Consider the following 23,380-nt stretch of genomic DNA (forward strand, 5'->3'; position numbering starts at 1 on the left):
TGCCATCCTTCCCTCCTGTTACCTCTATACCACCCTCCCCTGCTTGTCTCCTCTTTACCTACCTCCCCTGCTGACCCCTCTCTGCCACCTTCCCTTCTTGAAACCTCTATACCACCCTCCCTCTTCTGTCCCCTCTCTGCCAACCTCCCCTCCTTTCACCTCAATGCCACCCTCCCCTCCTGTCACCTATCTTCCACCTTCTACTCCCCTCCTGTCACCTCAATGCCACCCTCTCCTCCTGTCACCTATCTGCCATCCTTCCCTGCTGTCACCTATCTTCCACCTTCTGCTCCCCTTCTGTCACCTCTCTGTTGATGGGTGCATCCAGTTAATTGGGCATGCTAACTAACTGTACATAGTCATGTCACTGACTGTCCTTAGAGGAGCTCACGGTCTAATCCTACCATTGTTATAGTCTAATGTCCTACCATATTATTATGTATTTATATAGCACTGACATCTCCTGCAGCACTTTACCAAGTACATAGTCATGTCACTGACAGTCCTCCAAGGAGCTCATAATCTAATCCTATCATAGTCTAATGTCCTACCATATTATTATGTATTTATATAGCACTGACACCTTCTGCAGCACTTTACCAAGTACATAGTCATGTCACTGACTGTCCTCAGAGGAGCTCACAATCCCACCATGCTCTAATATCCTGCTATATTATTATTATGTATTTATATAGCACTGACATCTTCTGCAGCACATTACAGAGTACATAGTCATGTCACTGACTGTCCTCAGAGGAGCTCACAATCTAATCCCACCATGCTCTAATATCCTGCCATATTATTATTATGTATTTATATACCACTGACATCTTCTGCAGCACTGTACAGAGTATGTAGTCATGTCATTGACTGTCCTCAGAGAAGCTCATAATCTAGACCTACCATAGCCACAGTTTAGTGTCCTACCTTATTATTATTAGTACTAGGTGACCTAATCCTGTTTAAAAACGGCTCTAGGTCTGTGTCAATCCCCATCCCCTCCACTCCCCTCTCCTCCCACCTCCCCTCTCCTCCACTCCCCTCCCACCTCCCATCTGCAGTGTCACCGCGCATGCGCGCACCTGCCGCAGACCCGGCCACCCGCTGCGCAGTGCGCACATGTGCACAACAATTCAGCACGGACAATGCTACACAGGGAGAGCGCACGGACACAGGGGTTTTATTATATAGGATGTATTTATATAGCCCTGACATCTTCTTCAGCACTTTACAGAATACATAGTCATGTCACTGAGCTTCCTCAGAAGAGCTCATTATTATGTATTTATTCTACACAGTGCTTTAATGAGCACATAGACATTTCACTCGGAGTGCACAAACAAATCCCTACTATAGTAATTTTGGCCAGTGGCGGCTGTCACGTTCTTTATTTTTTTTGGGGGGGTGCTATCTGAATAATCAGCACCGGGTGTCAAGCGCCCTAGGTACGCCACTGTCCTCAGTAGAATGTTTTGTTTTAACACTATAATGGCCAAAAACTGAGATGTAATTAATTTTTTAAATTTTTTTCTTATTATTCCAATTGAAATGTGTTTAGAATAAAACAATTCTTAGCATAATGTACCTCCCAAAGAAAGCCTAATTGGTGTAGAAAAAAACAAGATATAGATCATGTTGTTGTGATTAAGTTATTGGTGAAAGAAAAGAAGGAACGCTGACAGGTGAAAATTGCTCTGATCCTAAAGGGGTAAAACCCCTCAGTGGTCAAGTAGATATACATGCTACCACTTGGAAAAAGCATTCAAAAACACAGTCAAGGTCTGACTGACTGCTTGGCTGGTGCCACCCAGCTATATTTATCATTGAAACCCGACACGACAGACCTTATTCTACTAATATAATAAATGGGAAAGTTTGGATGTTTGGATGTTTGTTACTCAATCACGCAAAAACGGCTGAACGGACTTGAATGAAATTTGGCACACACATAGTACATTACCTGGAATATCTGTACTGGGGGACATAAAACTGGTGGCATGGTTTTTATCACAGTAGCACTTTTTATTTTTAAACAGGAATTGTTAAAAACTGAGAAATAATGCATTATTTTATTTTTTCCTGCTTTTTCCCATTAAAATACATAGAATTTTTTTTCTTGGGCCCAAATACCCCCAAAAGAAAGTCTAGTTTTCCTCGAAAATAAAAAACGCTATGTAGATTATTTAAGTGTCATGAGTAGGGATGAAGTTATTGCTTATGAAATAAGGACATAGCTAAAGCGTCAAAACTTCTCTAGTCCATAAGGGGAAAACAAGGTCTGGATGCGAAGTGGTTAATCAGACTCCTAAAAACATGTTTCTTGAAAAGAAATCTGGCTCTCAAAGGAAATCTTAATCGTTGTATTACTGATTTCTGGTGCCGGAACCTGGAAAATTACAGTAAAGGTCGATATTCTGAATAACTTACTGCATTTATTATGTCACTACAGTGCCTCTTTAAATAACATTAAAGGACAACAGCGATTGAGGACGCATGCGCGGCTACGCCAAGATGGCCGCTTAGGTGCTGAGCTCTGGCCCCTCTCAGCTAGCTTACCGCCGCACAAAGCTCCCTTTCCGCACCTGGATCGCGGCTCTGGACTGGGATCCCCCCCTGACCACACAGGCGACCCGATGGCTGCCAAAGCTGCCCCCAAAACATCAGCGCAAGCCGGCGCAATGGAGCGCTTCCTCCGCACTCCGGACAGTCAAGATGGCGCCGGCCCCACTCCACAGTCTGACGCAGCTCCAGCTCAGCAAGCCTCTCTGACTCCACCATCCGCTCCCATGACGGCAGAACTGTTGGAAGCTACCTTAGAGCGACACTATCGCTCTCTTCATGACTCTCTACAACAGGTAATCATTTCAGCAGTCACTGATCTGAAAAAAGACATAAACAGCTTAGGGGAGCTCACCAACACACTAGAGGAGAGAATTAACAATCTATCCATACAACAAAAAGACTTAGAGGAGGAACAGAAATTAATGCAGTCAGACATTAAATACTTAAGATCCGCACAAGAGGACCAAGAGAATCGTGACAGACGACAAAACTTAAGAATCAAAGGTATCTCTATGTCGGTGACCCCCGACAGATTAACCCCCCATCTGACTGAACTTTTTAAATCACTATCCCCAGACACTGCAGATGAGCTCTGGAGAATGGATCGGGCCCACCGCTCGCTAAGCGAAAGACAAACAACAACACAAAGGCCCAAGGATGTGATCATCCGCATGCATTATTTTGAAGCAAAAGAGACACTTTTGAAAGCTTCACGTAACACCTCACCTATCTCCTTTAAAGGGGATGACCTCACCATCTATAATGATCTGTCTCTCATCACTCTGGCGTTTCGCCAGAGTTCTCAAACCTGTCACGCAACTCCTGCGAGACGCTAAAATAACCTACAGATGGGGCTTTCCCTTTCGCTTGATAGTGAACCGCAATGGATCTGTCTTTACACTCTCGGATATTGACAATGCCCCTATGTTTCTGAAACAAATGGGCCTTCGCCTTCCTACAAATATCAGCAATACTCACCCTCGCTCACCCTCTGAATCCTCTCCCCCCCAGAAAGCTGCGTCATATCTCTCACTCATCACATATGCCTATACGGAGCCTTACTTACCCAACTTTGCCTGAAAGGATGGACTCTCAAGTTTCCTAAACAATGTCTCTCTACACTACAAATGATCATCCTCTGAGAGCATAGACATCAGGGCTCATCAACACCGGGTCCCAGCCCTTCGAACTTTTATACTTGAGGGGCAACCAGCCCTGGAACCTGTATCGACCTTCTTGGACTGCTCACATGCTCCTCCGGAGAGCTGTCATAGAGGACCCCTGGACTCGGGAGGCTCCAGGAACTCTCATCCAGCTCTCACTGGCACAACTATTTTTAGTTGTCGCATCATGTGACCACGATGTATTCAGTGGTCTGCTCTACCTCCCGCTGCTATATTTTTTCATTGCCTACGGTCATGTTTTTTTTAGCACATGGCTCTTTATCTTGCTTTCTATGTTATCTGATGTTTATGTTTCACACCAACTGATTGATGTTCTATATGCAATTTTTGTTGATCTTAGAGATAATGGTTAAGCTGTATACTTTAAATTGCAAGGGCTTAAACATACCCCAAAAGAGAAGCTCCCTACGGAGACTTGTCATAGACATCGCTTTCCTTCAAGAGATGCATCTATCTATACAGGACTCCGTACGTCTCTACTCTAAAGCATACCCAGACGTATTCTTAGCCTCAGGACCTAAGAAAAAAGCAGGAGTGGTAATCTTGTATAAAAAAGGACTCCCCCTTCAAATAACTAAAACTATCAAAGATCCTGCAGGTCATTATCTGATTCTACTAGGTTCTCTAGCAGGTAAACCAATAACTTTAGCCAATGTGTATGTCCCGAACACTAACCAAATCCCCTTCCTAACAAAATTCCTTGCTAAATTGCAGAAAGTGGTTAGTGGTACTCTCTTATTAGGAGGTGACTTTAACCTGGCTTTCTCCTCTACAACCGACAGGTCTGTATTTGTAGACTCACAATCCTTTCCCTCACATGACCGCCTATCCAGAAAATGTAGGGCCCTGACCCGCCAATATGGCCTCCTCGATCTCTGGAGAATCTCTAACCCTACGTCCAGGGATTATACTTTCTTCTCCCCTCCCCATGCAACACACTCCCGCATAGACTATTTTTTCTCCAAATTACCCACCATATCATCCCTACTTGCAGCAGATATTCACCCTACGGCTTGGTCAGATCATCATGCTGTCCTAATAGAGTTAGACTGGTTACATACACCCCACAAACCTATACACTGGAGGCTTAACGAATCTCTCTTAAGAGATAAAACATTTCTATCCAAAATGACAGATGAAATTCAGTCCTTTTTCGCTACTAATGTTCCATCAGTCTCCTCACTGGGAATTACTTGGGAAGCTCACAAAGCTTTTGTTCGTGGCCTGTTCATCGCCGAAGGCTCCAAACGTAAGCGGATTTCCTCGCAAAAATTAACTGAACTTACCAAGGCCCTTGGGGATGCATGTGCCTCTTATTAAACAACTGCCTACCCAGGAATCATTCTCTAACATTCAGAAACTAAAATTGGACATTAGATCTCTCCAATCTTCCCAATTAGAAAAAAGCCTGAAATGGTCACGACAATTATTTTTTGAACGGGGTAATAAACCGCACACCATCTTCGCCCGCAAACTAAACCCCAGGGGATTTTCCCAGGCGGTCCATGCTATGAAGGACAAGGAAGGTAATACCCACTACAACCCATCAAAGATTGCACAACTATTCAACTCTTATTATGAACAGCTTTATAATCTCCCAGATCCTTCTCTCGACCCATTATACTCAAATAAGGTAGCTTCCTTCCTAGAACAGCTTAAACTCCCTAAATTAACTGAAGAGGAACTCTCTTACGAATACTGAAATATTAGAAACTCTTAAATCACTCCCCTCCTCTAAATCCCCTGGTCCAGACGGACTCCCTTACTCCTACTACAAAAACTTCCAGGAGGTTCTCTCATCCCACCTAACCTCATTAGCAAACAAAATCATGAGAGGTGAAGCTCCCCCCCCCCCCCCCCCCATACGTTTTTAAAATCTCTCCTAACAGTTATCCCCAAGGAAGGAAAAGACCCACAGCTTCCACAAAGCTACCGACCCATCTCTCTCCTAAATTCGGACCTCAAAATCATTACTAAAACCCTAGCCAACCGCTTAAACCCTATATTACCTAGGTTTATCAACAATGATCAGGTGGGCTTTATCTTAAATAGGCAGGCAGGTGATAACACTCGTCGAGCAATAGACCTTATTTCCCACATGTCCCGTGCGGGCAGGCCTTCTCTGCTTCTTAGTTTAGATGCAGAGAAAGCTTTTGATCGCCTAGCATGGCCCTTCCTCTTCCACGTCCTCCAACATCAAGGTTTTAATGGACCCTTCCTGACCATTCTCCAATTCCTCTACTCATCTCCTTCAGCCTGCGTAAAACTTCTTATGGCTTCCCCTATCCCCTTCCAGATTCATAATGGTACTAGGCAGGGATGCCCCCTTTCTCCCCTACTCTTGGCTCTTAGTATCGAACCCCTTGCCAGTGCCATAAGACTAAATGTTAACATCTCGGGCGTCCAATTGAACCAACACGAATTCAAGATTTCTCTATTTGCGGACGATATCTTACTTACTATCACGAACCCCCTCATCTCCTTACCTGCCCTGCACAACACCCTAGATACTTATGAATCCTTATCAGGTTTTCGCCTCAATCAAGACAAAACCGAAGCTATGCCCATTAAAATTCCACACCGGAACTCCTCGCTTCCTTAAAACATAATTTTCCCTACAAATGGCAAACTCACTCCCTGAAATATCTAGGCATCCATCTCACACCCACTTACTCTACTCTCTATAAATATAATTTCCCTACTCTAATCCAACAAATCCTGCAAGACCTTTATAAATGGACCGCCTACAAGATCTCCTGGATAGGAAGAATATATACTCTAAAAATGAATATACTCCCCAGATTGCTTTACCTTTTTGAAACCCTCCCAGTATTGGTTCCCTCCTCTCAGCTGTCCAAACTCCAGTCTGCCTTTTCTAAATTTGTCTGGAACCACAGGCGACCGAAAATCCGAGCCTCAATTCTCCTATCACCCTAGAGAACAGGGAGGCCTAGGGCTACCCCATCTCCGTTACTATTACCAAGCAGCTCACTTGCGCCAGTTGAGAGAATGGTCCAAATTTATTGTACATACCAAATGGGGCCTCATTGAGGCAGTCAGTATACTCCCCACCGCTTTGGCCTCTTTGATATGGACAAACTCCCCTCCTAAGCTACCCTTAACCCAACTTCTACCTACCATAAACTTCACTCTCCAAATCTGGCACTCAACAATTGCCACAGTTGGTTTAAAATCTTCTCCCTCCCCACTAATGCCAATTCTGGGCAACCCTGCTTTTCGCCCTGGATTATCCAAAGGTTTTATGAATAGATGGCTTAGTCTAAAAAAATTTTATTTACTTGATTGGAAGAATCCACTTACAGGGTCGATCCTACCTAGATCTGCCCTAGAAGAAAGAATTCCTCCTACTCCTGTACACACTATGGAGCATATTCAAATACGACACTTCCTCCCATCTACACTACGGGATTTACCCTCCATACCATCTTTAACTCCCTTTGAACATATATGCGATTCACAGGGATATCAAAAAGGTCTGATTTCTCAGATTTATCACCTGCTACATACTAAATCTGGTCTTTCCACCCCAGACCATCCATATATGTCCAAATGGGCCTCAGCTCTTTCTCAACCAATTCAACTAGAGGATTGGGAGGGGATCTGGGAGAATGCCAAACACTCATCTATGTGTATACAAATAAGGGAAAATATCTACAAAATTTGATTCAGATGGTATCTCACTCCTGACAGGTTATCAAAAATCTACCCAGACTCCTCCCACCTCTGCTGGAGGGGCTGTAATCAAAAGGGTACTCTGGAACATATCTTCTGGTCCTGTCCCTTAATCTCCCCACTATGGACCAAGGTTCAGCGCCTCATCCTGACAAAAACAGGGGTACTAGTGCCTCTCGACCCTCTCTACATGATTCTGGGTAAACCCCCCCCCCCAGACATTCCAAGACACACCATACGGTTGACCACCCACATTCTAACAGCTACACGCCTGGCAATAGCTACTCACTGGAAAAACATTGCCCCCCCCCAACACTATCAGACGTCAAACTTAAGATAGAATGGACTAGGGAAATGGAACAAATGACTGCATCTCTAAGAGGCACTGAATCGCACTTTCACAAGGTCTGGAACCCTTGGTCCTCACTTTCCCCTGACCTCATGCCTCCTTAATACCCAATGGGAATCCTAGTACATCAGCCAACCCGACCTCTCCCAACCGTATGGAGGAAGTCGGCCCACTCTATTCTAGGCTTCTCACCCCGTCACTCCCTACTCCTTAAGCCCTTGCACTCACCCTCTTCAATCCCCACTGCGCATGTAGGCCATTATGATCCTTCCCCCATTCACCACTTATAGGCCTACACTAGTATAGCTATCATTCATTGGTGTGACCCGTTTTAATTCATCTGTATCGATTCTTTGGTTAACAGAATCTATACGTTCTCGAACACAGGCTATATCCGCCTAATTCACAATATCCTATACTTGGCACCACACAAATTAGATAGGATCACCCTGGTATCTCGTCCTCAGTTTGGATATCTACACTGTTCAACCCTGTTCAAATAGACCCCTAAACTACATGGAGTCTTGTTTCTTACATTGATTGTTTACTACCTGTCTATAATCAAACCAGTAACAACTTATGCACATAATCCTGTCTACTTGAGAAATTTTTACTCTGTACTCTGTGTTAAGTAATGCTCAACTTCTGTATGTTTAAAAAATATTTCAATAAACAAAAGTATAACAAAAAAAAAAAATGGACAACTGCGATTAAATATATTACTTTCCCAAACTGTAACAAAACGTTCCTGGCAAGAGAACAAACACATTGCTATTTCCATCTACTATCTTTTCCTAAACCCCATGTTTTACTGTGCACTGGGGTGGGGGACAGGGGGAACCTGAGATGGTACGCTCCAGTGCCACTTTCAGCAGCAGCAGCCGATTGGCACAAGAAATGATGGGAAAGGGGCATTGATGAGAAAATACAGTGTGCATTACAGCTTTATTATCTTGCCAGGAATATTTCATTATAGGTTTTAGAAGGCGGCATGTTTAATTCTAGTTGTCCTTTAAAGAGAACCAGAGATGACGCACCCTCTTGTATTTTACCTTATAAATCAGTGGGAACATGACAGTAAACACCTAATCTGCCCTTTGTTTCATTGTTCTCTGTTTAATCTGACTGTTATCCCCTCTGATAAGAATCCTCGACTGAGCACTCAGTCTAGCTTTGCTACGGAAAGATTATAGCTGAGTCTGTCTTCTCTGGTGTCTTTTCAAGCTCAAGCCTGCCCCATTGTGGCTCTGCTATAATGACTCAGCTATAATTATTCCCTGCAAAGCCAGACTGAATGCTCAGTCCGGGATTCTTATCACAGCTGATAACAGACACTTTTAGCAGTGAGGATGAAACAGAGAGCAGGGTAAATGTTTTCTCTAATGTTCTTACTGATATATATGGTAAAATACACAAGGGGGCTTCGTCTCTGGTTCCCTTTAAATTATAAAAAAGACCTGTGCAATTCTAATCTATATTTACAGTAATTGTTTAACAAACATGGGATGTCATATGCTTCTTTTACATACGCCAGTTCTGAAAAAAGAAAAGCTATTAAAGTGTACCAGAGTTCTAAAATAAATGTTTTATACATACCTGCAGCTTCCTCCAGCCCCATCCCCACGGATCGCTCTGACGCCGCCATCCTCATTCTTTTCTATCGCCGGTACCGGGTCCCGTAACTTCGGCCAGTCTGACGCAAGAGAAGTGCGTTCTCTACGTATCTCTCCGGCAGCTGCGGGAGATCGTCTCTGGTTTCCTTTAATATTCATTGCCCCCTTAAACGTTGTTTTTTTTAGCTAATAACTAGCATCATTGTGCATATCTTGGGATCTCCAGGACAACTGCTTTATAAAGCTGAAGTTAAAGCATTTGCCAAAAGCAATATGAGATGTGGAATCTGTCCAAAACTTCCCCAGGCTCCCGTGTCTCTCCCCACTCCACCTCTTAATTACTATATTCTTGATATGAAATCAAACCCCGCAATCCATCGTCACTGTGAACAGACACGCTGATGAGAAGACACGCAAGCTGGGGGACAGGTGAGAGATGAAATGTAGACACATTTAGATAACACAGTAATATTATCTTCTAATACTCTGGCTCCAATGGACAAATGTAGGGATTCTAATGTGGATATTTAATTATTGGGCTAATGGTCCCTTGTACTTTGTACTGAATCATGCCCACAATGAAACTTAGTTTTTGTACTAGGCACTTGTAGCAGTTCTTGAGTTCATGTTGAGTAATTGTCAGTGTACAGAGTCCCTGAGCAGCTCCTATCAAGGGGGAGTAGTGAGGTTGCAAATTGGAGTGGCCGTCCACTTTATTGTTTATTGTTAGTGGACAAATGTAGGGATTCTAATGTGGATATTTGTGCACAGTGTGCTTTATTTAATGTATTTTGCATGTTGCTCTTCCTGTTTGTTCAAAAATGTTATATTTCTTCTGTCCACTCTATTTATGTATTCTATTCTGTATTTATATAGTCATGCCACTGAATGTCCTCAGAGGAGCTAACAATCTAATCCATACCATAGTCATAGTCTAATGTTCTACTATGTTATTATTGTGTACTTAGAGTTAGTATACAGCTGTGGCATTTTTTGCAGCACTTTACAGAGTACATAGTCTTGTCACTAGCTGTCCTCAGAGGAGCTGACAATCTAATCCTACCATAGCCGTAGTAAGAGCTACCATATTATTAATATGTATTTATATTGCACTGACATCTTCTGCAGCATTTTATACAGTACATAGTCATGCCACAGGTTGTCCTCAGAGAAGCTCACAATCTAATCGTATCATAGTCATAGTCTAATATCCTACATTATTATTAATAGCATTGACATCTTCTGCAGCACATTACAGAGTACATACAGTAGTCATGTCACAGGCTGTCCTCAGAGGAGCTCACAATTAGAGATGCGGCGAACTGTTCGCCCGGCGAACATCTCTGAGGCTTTTACTACTTCCGGGTCGCTCTGACCCGGAGTAGTACGCCTGCGCTGCCCGGCGGAGCGCGTCCTAGATCGCGCTCCTGTTGCCGGGCACTCTCTGCGCATGAGCGTGGCGTCGTTCATGCGCAGAAAGTGCCCGGTAACAGGAGCGCGGTCTAGGACGTGCTCTGCCGGGCAGCGCAGGCGTACTACTCCGGGTCAGAGCGACCCGGAAGTAGTAGAAGCCCCAGGGATTTAGAGATGTTCGCCGGCGAACGGTTCGGGAACCGTTCGCCACATCTCTACTCACAATCTAATCCTACTATAGTCATAGACTAATGTCCTACCATATTATTACTATGTATTTATATAATATATATAAGATATATACTGATATCTTCTGCAACACTTTACAGAATCCATAGACATGTCACTGACTGTGCTTAGAAGAGCGTACAATGTAATCCTACCATAGTCATAGCCTAATGTTATTCTATATTATTATGAATTTATATACCACTGACATCTTCTTCAGCACTTTATAGAGTACATAGTCATGTCACTGACTGTCCTCAGAGGAGATCACAATCTAATCTCAACCATAGTCATAATCTAATGTATTTACATTGGGTATGGCCAGAACTTCGGTGGTCAGATTGAAAAAAAAAAATACCCGTGCTAAAATCTGAGGGGAGGCAAATTGAGGGATACGCCAGCCTCCGGGTTTGAGATATAAAATGCATAAGGATAGTCTGGAATGATGTCTGTGAATGAAAGTCCCAAAATATTCAAAATATTCTATCTTCCAAACTCCTATAATTCATTGCATCTTCCCTGTATCTGGCACAGCGGATCCCGCCTCCTTCAAACAACTCCATCTTTTGAAAGTATAAAATATTTTAATATATTACCTAAACTAATTATACAACATGAAAATAGATAAAAATAAACTAAACCATGCCATGTGTAGCTTCCACTTTACACCTATCTCAAATCACCATGTAGCCAAGCACAGATCACTGAAATTCAATGCAACCCTACTATTTTGATTTTTGTTTCCACCTTCGCCAGTAAACCTCCGGACTAAAAATCTACTCAGCAGAACTGAAAAGGCTTTGGTGTTTCTTTAACAATTTCACAGCATCAGAACTTTGTTTTTCTTACCAAAGCATCATTTTTAGCTAAGCTCCACCCTTCAAAGAAAAAAAGCCCAGGCTTTTTTTCCATGATGCTGTGCAGAGCATGATGGGATTTCCTGTGTTGTTATTCACGTTGCCTAGCAACTGGGAGAGGTGCTCTGGACACAGGACAGTTGGAACTGTGTCTCATGCTCCCTGTCACCTCCTTTCAACCAAAAAGATGGCTGCCATCATGAAATCAAACATTTGCCTGTTCTTTTAAAACAGGGTGGGTAAGCGATTATATTACCTATCTATTTTAATTAACATAACTAATGTAACCTAATGACAGTATGTTTGTTTAGGCTGAAGTTCCTCTTTAAAGACCTCTATTCCTGGCGTCAGGACCCCAGACACTCAGATAGACACCCGCCTAAGTGACAGCTGGGATTTGTAGGTTAATAGAGGGCGACATCTATGGTACAAGGACATCTGTGCCTATAGGCTGCTGTGGGGTAAATCCTGGCCTGGCACTATCATTAGGTTTGCTACATTATCTGTCATTTTACTGCATTTAAATGTATTATTTTTTCCTATGAAACTTTAAAATCGATTTTATCAAAAACAATAAAGTCTTTTTGATTTTTTCTTCCTTGTGTTCCCACTGTCCTCCTCCACATACCCTGAAAATGTGGTGTTTCTCGCATGTAAGGGGGCTTTGCTATTAACCGCTAAAGTCAGTGGCCGCTCACCTGCCATTAAAGTCTATGGGAACTTTTTTTCCCCCAAGCCCTCTACAGCAGTCCTTTAAAGCGGACCGAAACCAAACATTTTTATAATTAAAAATATTTAGTTGCACCACTCTGACACATACAAAGATAAATAAACACCAACCTATGAGCATTTCAGTGCATGCTTTTCATCCTTCTCTTTTCATAGCTAGGGTTAGGGCTGGTTCAGACGGACGTTTGGAGGCGTTGCGTTTGCTGGCGTCGCGTTCAGCAGCGTTCGTGTGCGTTTGGATGCGGTCGCGTTTTTTCTTCCCCTAGGGGGACATTAGCCGTCGCGGTTAACCTCCCCTGGAAGCTACATGTAGCTTCCAGGGGCTCCTTGAACGCCAGGGAAAATCGGGACCCAAACGCCGCGTTTGTGTAAACGCGCTTGAAAGCTTGGTACAAACGCTCCCATTCACTTGAATGGGAGCGTTTAACACCAAGCCCTGAACGCTGGCTGTAAACGCTCTGCAAACGTCCGTCTGAACCAGCCCTTATACTGGGGGCAGCCATTAGCAATTCCTCCATTGCTGGACACCAGCTACTCCACCAGTTTGCCAGAAAAATCCCGGCAATTTGAAAGGAAGAGAGGGGTTCCTCCAATAAATGTAAAATATTTTATATTTGTCATCATGCAGCTGAAAAAAGGCTGCTATTTATTATTATAATTTAGAAAATAGATTTTATTTCTGAAATCTTGTATTTTTTATTTGGGTCCACTTTAAGTGTATGTCTGACTGCAGTAGTCTTCATTACACACACACACACGCGCGCACGCACGCGCGCACGCACGCACGCACGCACGCACGCACACACACACACACATACACACACACCCTTATAAGGTCAGATATATTCTATGTGAAGGGAGGGTGGGAGGCATAAGGAGAGAAGTTCACTAGGTCATTACTCATGTTAAGCAAGTTTTGAATCAGGATTATACCATTTATGCCTAACTTAAAAAAAAATAAGAGTAAGCTTTCCCAATAAATAGTATCATCCTGATTCAAAGCTTCTTGCTTTTACTGATGGCTGACATGGTACAACACTCCACTGCTATTCATGATTAGTAATATAAACATTAAAAATAGCTGGCGGCGTGGGGGCGGTTGGAGAAGTTAAATATTAATCACAAGTATAGAAACTTGTCTACCATGAAAAAAATATATATAGTCATTTCCTGAAAACTTTTTTTAGGCATTTCTCTGGCTTCCAAAATAGACTGTGTCATATCCAGGGTGAAAAAGGTCATAGAGAAACTTCATAAATATATATATACAGGGTCATTGGGGGCTAAGTGCTTTGATAGGATGCAGCTTATATAGTCTAACATGGGGAATGCCCATCTTCTTAGTTGACCTACAGACCTACGCATGCTCAAGCACCTCGGACGCATATATTTAAAAATACCGCGCAATAATTTGAGTGTGGGCATAATTTTAAAAAAATGGTTAAGGGAAGCATTTTATAGCAATACTATGAAATGTACGGTACTTATATTCTATAACCTAATTAATATAGTGAAATGTCTGCAGTATTAGCCGAATTCCACTGTGACTTAACCTCGCCCTACTCTCACACAGAACCCTCCCCTGGTGGGTAACTAATAACCCTCCTAATAACCCTCCCCGGCAACTAATAATCCCCACCCCCAGGTATCTAATAACCCTCCCCTGGGCAACTAATAACCCGCCCCCCTAATAACCTTACCCAGCAACTAATAACCCCCAGCATCTAATAACCCTCCCCCCGGGCAACTAATAAACCCCCCGGCATCTAATAACCCCCCAGCATCTAATAACCCCCCCAGGCAACTAATAACCCCCCGGCATCTAATAACTCCCCCAGGCAACTAATAACCCCCCCCCCCCCCCGGGCAACTAATAACCCCCCTAACAACCTTCCCTGGCAACTAATAACCTCCCCCCGGCAACTAATAACCCTCCAACAGGGCAATTAATAACTACCCCCAGGCATCTAATAACCCTCCCTGGGCAACTAATCACCCCCCCCCCCCCCCCAGCATCTAATAAAAATAGTCACCCCTTTTTCTCCCTCCAGGGAATTGTAGGATGTCAAAAGCCAGCTCTCATACATAGAGAGAGAGAGAGAGAGAGAGAGAGAGAGAGAGAGAGAGAGCGGTAGGCCTGGGTTCGATGTTCGATTCCTGCCCAATGTATGCGAGCTGGCTTTTGACATCCTTCAATTCCCTAAGTAAGCACATTTTTCTCTTGGGTATATCACAATGGTACATGCTAGGCTGGCTTCAGCATGTAGCATTGTAGTGTGTAGTGTTGGTGGTATAATGGTGTGGATAGCTGCCTTCCAAGTGGTAGGCCTGGGTTTGATTCCTGGCCGATATATGTGAGCTGGCTTTTGACATCATACAAATCCTTAAGCAAGCTCATTTATCTCTTGGATACATCACAATGGTACATGCTAGGCTGGCTTCAGCATGTAGCATTGTAGTGTGTTGTGTTGATGGTATAATGGTGTGGATAGCTGCCTTCCAAGCAGTAGGCCTGGGTTTGATTCCTGGCCAATGCATGTGAGTTGGCTTTTGACATCCTACAAATCCCTAAGCGAGCTCATTTTTCTCTTGGATATATCACAATGGTACATGCTAAGCTGGCTTCAGCATGTAGCATTGTAGTGTGTTGTGTTGGTGGTATAATGGTGTGGATAGCTGCCTTCCAAGTGGTAGGCCTGGGTTCGATTCCTGGCCAATGTATGTGAGTTGGCTTTTGACATCCTACAAATCCCTAAGCATGCTCATTTTTCTCTTGGATATATCACAATGGTACATGCTAGGCTGGCTTCAGCATGTAGTGTTGGTGGTGGTATAGCGGTGAGGAGAGCTGCCTTCCAAGCACTAGACCTGGGTTCGATTCCTGGCCAATGTATGTGAGCTGGCTTTTGACATCCTATAATTCCCTGGAAGACAAGATCCGGAGGAGGAGGAGGAGAAGGAGGGAAGAAAGTTTGGGTGGAATTTGTAAGTCTGTTGAGCAGAAATTCTTATTTTTACGCAAAAATCTGTTTAGTGGCAAAAAAAATTGCATTCCGCGGAATTCCGTATTTTACCGCGGAAATTCCGCCATAGTGCTATAGCAATTCCGTTCCGTCGCAACGGAACCGGAATCACCAAATTCCATCCGGAATCGCGGAAATCTTAATTCTGCGGAATCCAGCGACCATCCTACTCATGATGAGTCATGGGCAGACTTTGAAATAAAAAATAAACACAAAATAAGTAGCGGTGTTTTTCAAAGAGATTAGGTCTGACCAGATACATTTTGGATAAAATAATCAAGTAGTTACATGCGTGTCGTCATTGGTTGGAAGTGTGGCGCGAGCGGAGGATTGCTGAGTTTTTAAGGAAGTGCATCCCATCTGAGCAACTAGGATTTAAACACAAGCGAGCATAGCTGATCGATACAGGGGGTCAGCATTGGAATCTGGTGAGCGGTTAACCATTATAGTGGGAACACGCAGTGGATCACCTGATCACCTAACACGGGGTGAATTGTCACAATAATCTGCAATTAGCAGTATTACGCTATGTCCGTATACTATGTTTAATCCACAGATGCTAAGAGCAGTAGAAGATCTTTGGAGTTTATTGCTAAGCTGTCTTTGCTGATTTGTGATTGAGTCAGCCTACTGATCTGGTGAGAGTACCTGGTGGATATTTATCTGTGAAAGTGTGAGATCGTCTTGTTTTCCCATTTGAATATAGACTATTCTGGGACTGTGAACTATCCTATGTTGAGTGCCTGCACAGACTTTATTCCATTTCACTATATTAATTAGGTTATAGAATATAAGTAAATTTCATAGTACTGCTATAAAATGCTTCCCTTAACCATTTTTTTAAATTATGCCCACACTCAAATTATTGCGTGGTATTTTTAAATATATGCGTCCGAGGTGCTTGAGCATGCGTAAGCATCTTCAACCAGTAGAAAAGAAATACATTCCTTCATAGAATAGAGACACCGAGAGCCCAATATAGTGTAGTTTGTACTGGTATGTGGATATGATAAGTATCTATTTATACCACTATATCAGCAGGTGAGGAGATTAGACCTGTCCTCACTCAGGATGAAGAAGTCGCTCTGTAGATAGGAAATACGGGGCAACACCCCTCCACCGAGGGTGGACTCAGGAACTGTATAAGCAGTCAGAGGCGCCAAAAGGATAAAATATTCAAAATGTTTAAAATGAGAGGAGGCAGAGGTGGACTTATCTCCCCCAAGCAGACACACACGAGTGTTGTGTATATTCAAAACAAGAAAAATTATAATTATATACTCCAGAAAGTGCAAGTGCAACGCGTTTCGCGGGCATCTCCCCTTCATCAGGCAATAGTAACGAAGCATAAAACTCAAATAAGTCTCTGTGAGGCGCTGAGCTTTGCACCAGACTTATTTGAGTTTTATGCTCCGTTACTATTGCCTGATGAAGCGGAAGATGCCCGCGAAACACGTTGCACTTGCACTTTCTGGAGTATATAAACAATGTTTTGTTGTTTTGAATATACACAACACTCGTGTGTGTCTGCTTGGGGGAGGTTAATCCACCTCTGCCTCCTCTCATTTTAAACATTTTAGAATATTTTATCCTTTTGGCGCCTCTGTCTGCTTATACACATTCCTTCATTTTATATCTGCTATATATCACACTGACATCTGACTCCCACTTCTCAGATTAAAGAGGAACTCCAGTGAAAATAATGTAATAAAAGTGTTTAAGTTTTACAATAATTATGTATAAATGATTTAGTCAATGTTTGCCCATTGTAATATCTTTCCTCTCCCTGATTTACATTCTGACATTTATCACATGGTGACATTTTTACTGCTGGCAGGTGATGTCACTGGAAGTAGCTGCTGCTTGCTTTTTTGACATTTTAAACAACTGTTATTTGCCACAATGCAACAAAGCTCCCACAGTGTGATGTCAGAACCATAGTCCTGACATCACACTGTGGGAGGGGTTTCACCACAATATCAGCCATACAGAGTCCCCTGATGATCAACTACTGATTGGGATGAAGTTCAATTCTTGGTTACGGTTTCTCTTTAAGAATTGACTCATCATTGACTCCTCTTTAATCCATACTCTGTGTTTGTTGAAGCGCTGATAAGAGCTGGACAGCAATAATAATGCAGACAGTATTGAGCAATACAAAGCTATCAGCTGTAAGCATGAAATCAATTTCAGACTTCCTGCTGAAATGTTGACCAATACCTACTGGTGCAAGGTGGCAGACAAGATAAACAGCCAATGCCTAGAAGATCTCTATCATAAACTGTATATTGTATCCCTACCATAAGGGGAATCCAGTAGAGCTCAACAAACATAAGTCTAGTTTACTAGCAGCAGGGGTATAACTAGAGGGGAGCTAAACTTCGCTTCCTCCAATAGAGGGGACTATACTTCAGATCAGGTATTTTTGTGGCTACACTTGTAAGGTGTACACTGAAGCAGGGACGTGCAGAGGGTCCTTAAGTGGGGGGTGCTCAAATTTAAAAAAGGGGCCTGGCAACGCCTTCCCACGCATGCCCCCCCCCCCCCTCGTTTCTGGCTAGGGGGGTATTGGTTGTCATGTGGGTGCTGAATGCAGATGCTGGGTGCCATGTGGGTTCTGGGTGTAAGTACTGATTGTCATGTGGGTTCTGGCTATGGGTGGGTATCGAGTATCATGCGGGTGTTGATTGCAAGTACTTAGTGCCATGTAAGATCTGGGTGCATGTACTGGATGTCATGTGGGTGCTGGGTGCAGGTACTGGGTGTGACATGGGTGCGAATACTTGGCGCCATGCCTGTACTGGGTCCTGGCTATGGGTGGGCTTTGGGCATCACATGGATTTTGAATGCAGGTACTTTGGGTATGGGTACGGGTTAAGTGGGTGCTTGGTAGGAGTATCAGGCAGACTTTGTGTCTCCTTCCAACCAACTCTTTTGGTGTCACCACACTCAAATCAGCAGTGATAGGTGCCCACTGTTAGAGTGGGCACAGTGGAGCCACGAACTCACCTTTCATTACTGGGACCTCTGTCCCTCTTGATCAGCACCCAAGCTTTTCAGGCAAAGAAGAAGTGGTTACCAATATGCAGTGGTTGCTAAGCATTAGTAGATGCAAAACTGCAGTAAGTGCCAAGGTGCAGTGGGTGCCCAGATGCAGTAGATGGCAAGATGCAAAGGTTCTTTTTGTGCTAAGTTGCAGTGGGTGCCGAGATGCCAAAGTACGGTCTAGTCTGTGTCAAGCCGCTGTGGGTACCAAGGTCCAGTTTGTATTGGGTGTTTATTTGCAGTGGGTGCTATGCAGTATTGGGTGCTGAATGAGTAGCAGATGGTGATAAACAATAGTGGGTGCCACCCATGTGAGTGCTAATTGGTACAGGGAGCCATGTAAGTGTTGGACATGAGTGAGTAGGGAGTGCCATGTGTGCTCTGGGTGTGTGCCATGGGAGAGTGCTGAGTCTCATATGGGTTCGGACCAAGGATTGGGTACTGGGTGCTGTTTGAGTGCTCGCCATAGTCGGGTACTAGGTGCATATAATGGCTTTGGAGCTTGGTGCCGTTTGAGTACTGTGCCATGTGGGTGTTGATTATGGGGGTATGTGGGTCTTAGGTGCAAATACTGAGTGCCAAGTGGGTATTGGGAGTGAGTACATGGTGACATATGAGTGATGGGTGCTGGCTAGTGGTGTATTTGTTGTCATGTGGGTGCTAAAGGCTGAGTGCCATGTGGGTTCTGTGTGCTGGCGCAGGGTGTCATGTGGATTATGGATGTATAGGTTTGTATCAACCATCATGTAGGTATTGATTGCAGGTACTCAATCCCTTGTGAGTTCTGGGTGCAAGTACTGGATGTCATATTGGGAGTGGTTCGTATTTGTGCTGGGCACTAAGTGGAGGCTTAGTGCAACAGGAACTACTGCAGATGAAGCATGTGGGTGTTGGGTGCAGGTACTGGGTATCACATAGGTGCGAATACTTGGTGCCATGCCTTCACTGGGTGCTAGCTATGGGTGGGCATTGTGTGTTATGTGGGTTCTGAGTGCAGGTACTTTGGGTGGTAGTACTAGTTATGTGAGTGCAGATAGTGGGTGCCATGTGAAGGCGGTGTGCAGGTGTGAGTAGTGGGTGCCATGTAAGGGCTGGGTGCAAGTACTGTGCCATGTGGGTGTGAGTACTTGGTGCCAGCTATAGGGTGAAGGGGTGCAGGTACTGGGTGTCATGTGACTGTTTGAAGCAAATACTAAGTGCCATATTGAGGCCGGATGTGAGTATTGGGTGGAGGGTGCTTGGTGCAAGTACTGGGTGCTTGCTATAGTGGGGGTTACTGGTTGAGTGTAATGTGGGTGCTGAATATTGGTGGGATTGTTGTGGGTGCAAGGGGTGGGAGGTCACTATGGGTACTGCTATGAATGGCATAGTTGCTGCTAGGGGAGGTAGAGGTCAGTGAGGTTGCTGGGGGAGGTAGAGCTCAGTGTGGGTGCTGAGGGAAGGGTAGGCCACTGTGGGTGCTGGGGGGGGGGAGTAACTGTAGGTGCTGTGATAGGTAGAGGTCAATATGGGTGCTGGAGGAAAGGGAGGTCACTGTGGGTCCTTTGGGGGAGGTCACTGTGGGTCTTGGGGGAGATAGAGCTCATTGTGGGTGCTGGAGGAAGGGGAGGTCACTATGGGTGCTGCTATGAATGGCATAGTTGCTGCTAGGGGAGGTAGAAGTCAGTATGGGTGCTGGGGGAAGGGTAGGTCACTGTGGGTGCTTGGAAGGAAGAGATCTGTATGGGTGGTGGAGGAAAGGGAGGTCACTATGGGTCCTAGGTGGAGGGAGAGTTCAGTATGCCACACTAGGATTCCTGTCTAGACCTCTTCACTTGAAAGTGTCCCCGGCGGGGGCAGAGCTTCCCACGGGTGGGCGGGGCTTATCACGGTCGGGGGCGGAGCTTGTTTTGCCAGCGAGAGGGGCCTTTTTTTGAAGGTTTTAAAAAGAGGGGGGTGCCTGGGCACCCAGAGCACCCCCCTCTGCACGTGCCTGCACTGAAGATCATGATGGCCACACTTGTTTTATGATCCTCGTGAGATGGGCCACAAGGACGTGAAGGGCACCAAGGGAAGGGGTTTGGAGCAGCCCCATCAGTTTCACTGGGTGTCTCCATGAACTGTAGTTATGCCGCTCCCATGATGCCAAGTGATGCGACTTCCTCAGGCGGTAGAGGTCTGGGGGCAGCACCAGGCAAAAGCAGCAAGAGAAGAGAGGGCCTGGCAGGGCCGGCCCACTCATGAGGCGGGGTGAAACATTTGCCTCAGGCGGCATTTCTGGGGGGGCGGCACCCGCCTGTCCATGGGTGCAGGGGGCCGCCCGCCGAGCTGGAGGGGTAGCGGGCAGTAAGGAGGTATTGGGCCTAGCGGTGGGGAGGGGGGGGGGGTCGGACCCCTCCTCCCTCGCCTGGGTCCCCCGATCTGCGCTCCCCTCCAGCTTTAAAAAGTGAAGTACCAGCTCCATGATTAAGAGGCAACGGGCGGGTATTACTCACCTTTTCCGCGTTCCAGCGTGTGCTCCACTGACGTCACTTCCTGCAACGCCGCCCACTGTATTGTAAGTGGACGGCGTTGCAGGAAGTGGTACTTCACTTTTTGAAGCTGGAAGGGAGCGCAGATCGGGGTACCCAGGCGACCCTCCCCACCGCTAGGCCCAATACCCCCTTCCTGCCCGCTACCCATCCAGCTCGGCGGCCCCCCCACCCGATTTTTTCTAATTTTGCCTCAGGTGGCAAAAAGTCTAGGGCCGGCCCTGGGGCCTGGACAACTTATACTGGAGCAACTGTATCTGGCTAACCTATACTGGGGGCAACTGTACCTGGCTAACCTATACTAGGGGCAACTGTACCTGGCTAACCTATACTGGAGCAACTGTACCTGGCTACCTATCTATATTGAGGGTGTTTTTTGGGGGCTCACCATAGCGATAATTTATGGTGCAAATTGTCGGGTGCTGTGCGATCTTTCCAATTCAGGGGGGGGGGGGGGAGTAGGGGGGCGCATCCTCACAAGTTTGCCAAAAAGTTTACAACCGGCCCTGATGCCACTGCATATGTAATTGCTTATACCCATACTGGATAATGTTCTTTACTTCTGTAAGTGTGTTGTTTCTTTACTCCGTGTTACAAAGACATTGACAAAAACATTGACAAAAATACCTAGTCTCCCAGAATGCTGTGGGAGGGGAATTCACTATCACTAAACAGCCTAGGCTGTGACATCACTGGGAGGGCGGGGCTACATACCAATATACAGCAATATATAGATTTTATCTAAAAATGAAGACATAAGATTTGACCGAAACAGGGTTTTAATACACAATGTTTTATATTTACAAGTGCAAAATAAAATACACAATATCCATAGTTTTAACATTTTATAAATAAAAAACAAATACAATCAAAAAAAACAATTTTGTCTGAAGAGATTCCCTTTTGAGGTTGGATCGGGTGAGATGGGTTGATCTGGTGTTTTTCGCTTAAGAATATGTGATCTGTTCATTTAAGTGCCAGACAGAACCATGCCAATGCTACCTCCTCAAGGAAACTGAAGGTGTTACGATTACACACCATTTTTTGTAATGTCAGCTATGCTTATTTACCTCTGGGTGGTTTCAGGACAGACCCCAAGAGATTTTGGCACTCTACATATTGTGGGCCTTTTTTTAACTTTTAGGGCTGGGGAAAGGTTAAGAGTACCTGACAGAGGCTGTTCTGACATCATTTCTCCAGGCAGGTGATAACTCCACCCCCTAGGAGGCTCCACCCCCCGCCCCCACAATTATTTGCATTGCCTTAGCTTGTTTCCAGCTCGGCCGGCTAGCAGTGGCAACGCAGGAAGTTGACGTTTTTGGAAGCATGGGTATGGGCCACTACAGAGGAGGGGGGTGGAGCGTCACCTGTGATCCAAAGATGTCAGAGCAGGTAAGTATTCAGGCCCGAGACGCTCCCCCTTCCCCGGCCTGATTCTAGACTTTTTGGCACCTGAAGAAATAGATTGTGAGGACACGCTCCCCAACTCCTCCGCCCCCAATTTAATAAACCATTTTAGATTATTTATGTGTCATGGCGGCATGACTCCTGACCTCACTACACGCACCCAGGGCTGGTTTTAGACATTTTGCTGCCTGCAGCCTGAAGCAATACATTGTGGGATCCCCGATCCCTCCCCCCTCCCGAGGTGTGTGTGCAAAGCCGGACCAGAGGGGAGGGGCACATCGGGCTGTGCATTGCAGGCACTGGCACTACGGTCACCTCCTTGTGTAGAGGAGGGGAGTGAGAGGAGGGGGACATTTGGGGAGGAAAACTGCCTCTTACTTCCCTCTAATTGTTACTGCCCTGTAGCATGTGATTCAGGTTGCTTCATGGAAGAACCGCCCCTGCCCCCCACCCCCTTCCTGATAAGGCTCTGTCATTTTTTCCTGAGGGATTATTTCGGGAGCTAGTCTACTTTAGGGGACCCACCGCAAATCCCCATAGACACTTTCAGCTGGTCTGCAGAAACGGAACAAATGTCCGCTTTCACCTTGTTTAAACCCCCACAAGCCTTATACCCACGGATAGGTAAGCATATCCTGTAACGAACTGTGAGGTTTTCGGTCAAAAAAAAGTTGAAATGGGCTGTGTAGGAGCCGCCGAACGGCCTTAATCTCGGTTCCGTCGGCCATCTTCCTTCTGCTGTGCAGGTCCTTTCTTTCTCCTCATTG

The 23,380-nt window shown here is 45.0% G+C and overlaps 1 long non-coding RNA gene across 1 annotated transcript in view; it reads left to right on the top strand.

Moving 5' to 3' along the window:
- The window catches only part of LOC137530681 (uncharacterized), a 58,222-nt gene that overhangs the window by 24,813 nt on the left and 10,029 nt on the right, over nucleotides 1–23,380 (top strand). The window lies entirely within an intron of this gene.

The sequence above is a fragment of the Hyperolius riggenbachi genome, chromosome 1 (genome assembly GCF_040937935.1).
Source record: "Hyperolius riggenbachi isolate aHypRig1 chromosome 1, aHypRig1.pri, whole genome shotgun sequence".
NCBI lineage: Eukaryota > Metazoa > Chordata > Amphibia > Anura > Hyperoliidae > Hyperolius > Hyperolius riggenbachi.